The sequence below is a fragment of the Lichenostomus cassidix genome, chromosome 1 (genome assembly GCF_008360975.1).
Source record: "Lichenostomus cassidix isolate B80296 chromosome 1, HeHo_3.0, whole genome shotgun sequence".
In the NCBI taxonomy this organism is placed as follows: domain Eukaryota; kingdom Metazoa; phylum Chordata; class Aves; order Passeriformes; family Meliphagidae; genus Lichenostomus; species Lichenostomus cassidix.
In genome coordinates this window covers 52,341,846-52,347,845 of record NC_139479.1, presented here as the reverse complement: position 1 = coordinate 52,347,845, position 6,000 = coordinate 52,341,846, and positions in this window count along the sequence as shown.

The window sequence follows — 6,000 nt, the reverse complement described above, 5'->3', positions numbered from 1 at the left end:
CTTATCCATCTAACAGCCCATTTGTCAAACCCATGTCTATTGGATGTAGCAGCAAGAATATTGTGGGGGACTGTATCAAAGACTTTACAGAAGTCTGGATAGATGACATCCATAGCTCCTCCCTTGTCCACTGACACATTAGAAGGACACAAGATTAGTCAGATTCTTGGTGAAGCCATGTTAGCTGTCTCTAATCACCTTTGTGTCTTCCATATGTTTTGACACATATTCCAGAGGGATCTGCTCCATTATCTTATGGGTCATGGAGGTGAGGTTAGTGCTGAAAGGCTGAAAGCCTCACATTATATTGGTGAGATGAGTGCCAGGGTAGGGTAGTTTGTGAAAGTGCTCCAACCACTATAATGACTAAAGTCCATTTAATATCATGATCACCAATGCATTTTAAAGAAAAGAAGCCAGCTGTTCTTCATCAGGTGCCTGTCTTCAGAGAAAGGCTAGACAGACTGTCTCCCAAGAAGTTACAGGTGCCTAACTTCCACCATTTCTCTGCTTAGCCAGTGGAGAATGATAGTCATCTAAGTTAGTAACTCCAACTGATAAGAAGTTGTCATTGATTTTCCAAGATCTGGTATTAGGAGACTTCAATCATTGCACTAAGGCAAGACGCCCAACATCTCTGCTTAACTGAGGTGTCTAGATTGTGACTTTCAGTCAAATACAGTCACTATACCTACCTAACTTACTTTTCAGAATACACATAGCTTCACAATGCCCTCTACATAACTGCTGGATTATCAGCTATAACTGCTAGCCATTCATAAAAGTCTGGGAAATATGGAACTATGGAAAAACCACATCTCTCTAAGCTGGCACACAGAAGGCAGGTAAAATATGTCAAAGCATCAGAACTGTTAGTAGAAAAATATGTCTGTATAATTGAATTCAGTAGTATTGCTTTTAAAAGCTTTAGCAGTCCTATAGCATGTTGATGATATGTATTTGTCTTTTTTTTTTTTTTAAGTTTTAGTTTTTTATTTTTAGTTTTTTATTTTCAGTCTTTTATTTTCTCTATCTGCCATTGCTTCACCCAATGTAATACCAGATATGTTAGTGGGCTGAATCTCTGCAGAGCTGGCTCCAGTATTCTGGGAGATATTGTATCTTTGTAATTTTCTACATGTCTTCTTCTTCATATAAATGTAGCAGTACAATTTTTCTGGCACCCTTTCTTGAAGGAGGAGTCAGACTGGGCTTCTGCCATGTCTGTAAGTACTCTGTGGTATACATCCATGTATATATTTAAAAATGTACATATATATGTACTGAAGCTGGCCAACATCTGTAATTTTCAGACAAATACCAGCAATATTGTGGATTGTGGGGTTTTGTTGTTATTGGTTTTGGTTTTGTGGGTTTTTTTAATTTGTTTTTTTTAAATTACTATGAATACTATTTGAAAAATCTCACCTGGGTCATGAGTATTCAGTCATAAAAATTGTGTTAAGCCTTTTGTACTACTAATGACTAATTGCTAAAGCCAGAATATGATATTTAAGCTAACATGCAGGGTCAGTGTCTTTCTTAGGTGAAACAGATGAGACTAAGAGTTTCCTTCTAACAAACTTAACTGAAAAACCTGCAGTAAAATAAAGCCTGGGATGAAAAAAATGGATCTAAAATAGTTAATTTATTTAAAATGAGAAAAGCTGGATGTAAAACACATTGTAAAGACTTTTAAATATAAAGAAAATTCCAATATATTTAATTATATGCAATTAAAATAGATTTCAACCCCGAAGCAACATTTGCTTTAAAACACTACTTACAGAGAAATAAAAAATGGTAATGACTTCTAAATACTCCAGTGGCATCATTTAAAAACAATGCAGTGAATTTATTAAATTTTACATGGAAGATAAATATAATTAAACAGGAAAATGCTAATTTTGATTTGAGACCTTCTTTCAGAAGCCATGCATCACTGGTGCAGAGCAATTTTCTTTTTAGCTCTTTTATCTACAGAAAAACCACAAATGTATGTAACAGCAATGGCATCAATTTCACTTATATAGTTTCAAAACCAACATATTTAGTGTTAGCTAGACAAAGTAGTCTAATTGCTCCTATTCTATTGGCTGGAAATTCATAAAGGAACAGGAAACAAAGATGGGCTATATGTAAAATGAGTAGAAACAGATTCAGAATAATCCTGGCTCCAGTGGTACCCATTTTAAGAAACATGCTGGTATAGTAAATTATGTAAAATATGTTTCCTGTGAGAACACAGGAATATTTTTGAAGTCACAATGATCATAGAATCATAGAACAGCCTAGGTTAGAAAGGACCTCGAAAAATCATCTGGTTCCACATTTGGTGGAAAAGAGGTTCTTGATGAGATTACCTAGCATACCATTCAGTTGCACCTTGAAAAACTCCAGTGAAAGACACTCTCCCATGTCTCTGAGAATGTTCTTCCAGTGATTGACTCTTCTTAGCGTAAAAAAAAAATCCCTCTTTCGAGATAAAACATCTCGAGGAGCAACTTTTACTCATTGCCCCTCGTCTTTGTGTGACTTACTGTGAAGAGAGTGCTTCCATCTTCTTTGTAGCTGCTCTCTAAGTTCTGGAATACTGTTGTCCACTTGAGCCTTTTCTTCTCTGGGGAGAAGAGACTTAACTCCTTCAGTCTTTCATCACAAAGCAAACTTTACTGACATTTGATTATTTTGTAGCCGTCCCCTGAAGTTTTTCCAATTTGTCTGTGCCTTTTTTGAATTGTGGGGCCAAAACTGTCCATATCTGATATGTTAAGAGTGGAAGGAAAGAATACAAAAATCAAAGGATCTTGGAAATGCAGAGATTTTGTTTTAATGAAATTGTAAGAAGACCCACCTCTTTCCTAATATACAGAATCAATGCTATTCCTGTCTACTGAACTATTCAACCTTACTTGCTATGCAAAAGTTGTCAGTGTTATAGTGCACCCTGAAGCAATGTCTTTACATCTACAGAGTGACACAAAATAAAATGAAATGCTACATAGTTCAGCAGGATGTGCTATAATTCTCTTGTGGTGTTTTAGAAACAATGCAAATAAATGTTCATGTCAGGAAATTACTAACTAGTCATTGTTTGAACTGTATACCTGTTCCTTGGAATGATATGCATTTAATACAATCAAATAAAATTTATTCAGTTAAATAGTTTGCCACCTTGTCTTTAATATTTAATGATGAGTAAACAAATACTTATATTTATACTTCCCATCTATACATAGATATGTAGCTCTGTAAATTTACAGACACACACATAGCTGAGACTTCTAAACAATTTGGTATCGAATATTGGTTTTCTTAAACTTCTAATGTTTGTGCTCTTGGGGTCTTTCAAGAAAAAATTAGCTCAAATTAACTTTCAGAGTAAATAAATTAAACTAACCTAAATAAATTTGTTAATATTTTTTGACAGTGGGTTTTTGAGGCTACTCCATAAAATTTGATATCTTACATGTATTTCAGTATGAGTTTAATCTGGTTTATGTAATCCAGTTTAAATTCACAGCTCAAGTTTGACATTTTTTTCCTGAATCTCTCCATCTAGCCACATCCAAGAGCACATCTAGAGTAAACTAAGGAATCCTTTACACATGGATTGGGATAACTGTTCTGGTTTTAATCCAAAAAATAGCAAGTGCTTGGCTGTATTTTCTCTTGCAAAAGATGGATAAAATTGGTCTAAATGTATAGTCCATTACAATTTTGGTTTCAATAGAATAATTTATGAAGAAATTCAGAGTTAATACTATGATGTCACTGTAAAATGAGTATTAAATTCAGTCTCATTAAAATTCTACACAAGAAAAGTATTATAAATTTTTAATTTCTTTCACATATGAAGTAAAATAGTAGAAAAATTTTAAAATTTCACATCCTTAAAACAGTACTCAACATTTCTACAGATCTCAGATACATGTAGCCATAGCATTACGGCTATGTGAATAATGTGAAAATTTCAAGTTTCAAGTATCACTAAATTCTGCTACAACTTCATCCAAGATTAAAAACTACCACCCCAGAAAAATGCTTCTTTAACAAGAAGAAATCTGGTTTTCCCCAGTAACTTTAGTAAATCCAGTTTGCCACTGATGTATGCATGGTTTTCATTCATGTACAGTACTGAAACTAACTATTATTTAGATGTTCCATTTACATTTACAAATGTTCCCTAGACAGGATGCTGTTTTAAAAATAGGTAACGGAAGTTAGATGCTCCTGCGTCTGTGACTGCCTGGGCAGATAATTTTTGTAGGTTTTCTGTTTCTGTCACCTGATTCAGTTGTCTTTTCTCAGTAGTTGTTTGCCTATCAAAATCCCCATGCTACTAAACGTAGCAACGTGATTTCCAGATCTCCATGTGGCTTCCCTTTGTCCCCCTGCTCTGTATGCTATTGGTTCATTTCGAAATAGGCATTCTGCTGTACCTGAAAGCTATTGGTGTGTTCCCATTGTCAGTTTTGCCTTCCTCCTCCTGGGACTGGCTCTTAGAGAGCCAGCCCCGCCCCCTTCCTTTCCCTTATAAGCCAATGTCTGCATCAGCTGGAGGTCTGCATCTCTTAGCTTGCAGCCCCTATCCTGTCCTTGCTTTCCTCTTCCCCTCCTTTCCCTGCAACCCTCTCCCCTTACCCCAAATAAACCTCCCTGGCAGAACAGAGATGAGTCCAGGTTGTTCCTTCATCCCACTATATTTCCTGCTGAATTTCTGTGGCTACGAGATTCACGCCACGCTGAGCGGACCCCGGGGGCCGCCGGCCCCGAATCTGGTGGAGTTACGCAGACCAGGGACCCCATTCTGGGGGGGGAGCTGGCTCCTGCAGCCCCCCGGAGCCTGCTACATCAACTAAATGTCCCAAACTTTCTTCTTTGCTCTGATTCCTAAGTGTGACATCTACTGTGTGTAAGAGGATTTTCCATTCTGCTGATTCTGACCCTGTATTGAGTGCTTGAACTTTTCTTAATTTTCAGCACTGTTTAGCTGTCATTGATTATTTTATCTGACCTCTAACTGCTGCTCGAGAAGGTGAAGCTTTCCTACTGCCTGTGTGTCTGATTCGCCTCTGTAAAAGTAAAGGAGGTGAAGCCCTCCTACAGCTTGTGTGTCTGTCATGGATGCCTTGGACGCTCAGAAAATTTTATATGACAGTAGATGAACATATTTGAGCAGCTAAATATATTCCCTGGAACATCAGATTATCCCAGCTATTTAGAAAAAAATTTTAGAATGACACAGAAAATGTGCATGTTCATTTATGCCTATCTTAGCTCAGAAACTGCATATGCACATTTCTGTTTATTGACTACAATGAGAGATTAGGGTGGGTACCTGGGAGTTAGACCTCTAACTTCAGGTACTTAAGATTTTATGTATGAATTCTATTTCCACTTTCAAAATGAATGCTGAACAAATTTAGCTGCTCTGAATTGCATTCAAAATAGACACTGAAATATACTAGGATATTCAGAATGCCAGAATACTATTCTCAAATTGACATAGTTATTAACCCCAATTTGTCACACTGCTCACATTGTTTATAAGGCTTTACGTTGTTATGTTTTGTGTTCTTTGGTATTGTGACAAAAACCTGCAGAGAAAAAAATCCCAAATGACCAGAAAAAAACCAAACCACCATAAAAGTAAAGAAGGAAAGGCTCCAGGGAATGATGGTGTAGTATGGAATAATAATCACAAGATCTTTCTGACCATTCACAAACTTTTCTTTTTTGAGTTAACATACAAATTACTTATAGTGGTATCACGTGGTACTTTGGGTAAGAGTCATGCTGAGATCTGTGACACAAAGTAATCAGCTTCTTGAAGCTAGTTTTCGTATCTCTAGAGGTGTATTAATCCAAAAGTAGAACTTCTCTGATGAAAAAGAGAATATCTCACAGTATCCACCTAAGGGTATTAAGAGACCTGGTTGATGTCATTGTGAAGCCATTCTCCGTAATTTTTCAGAAGTCACAGAGCTATCCCAAAAA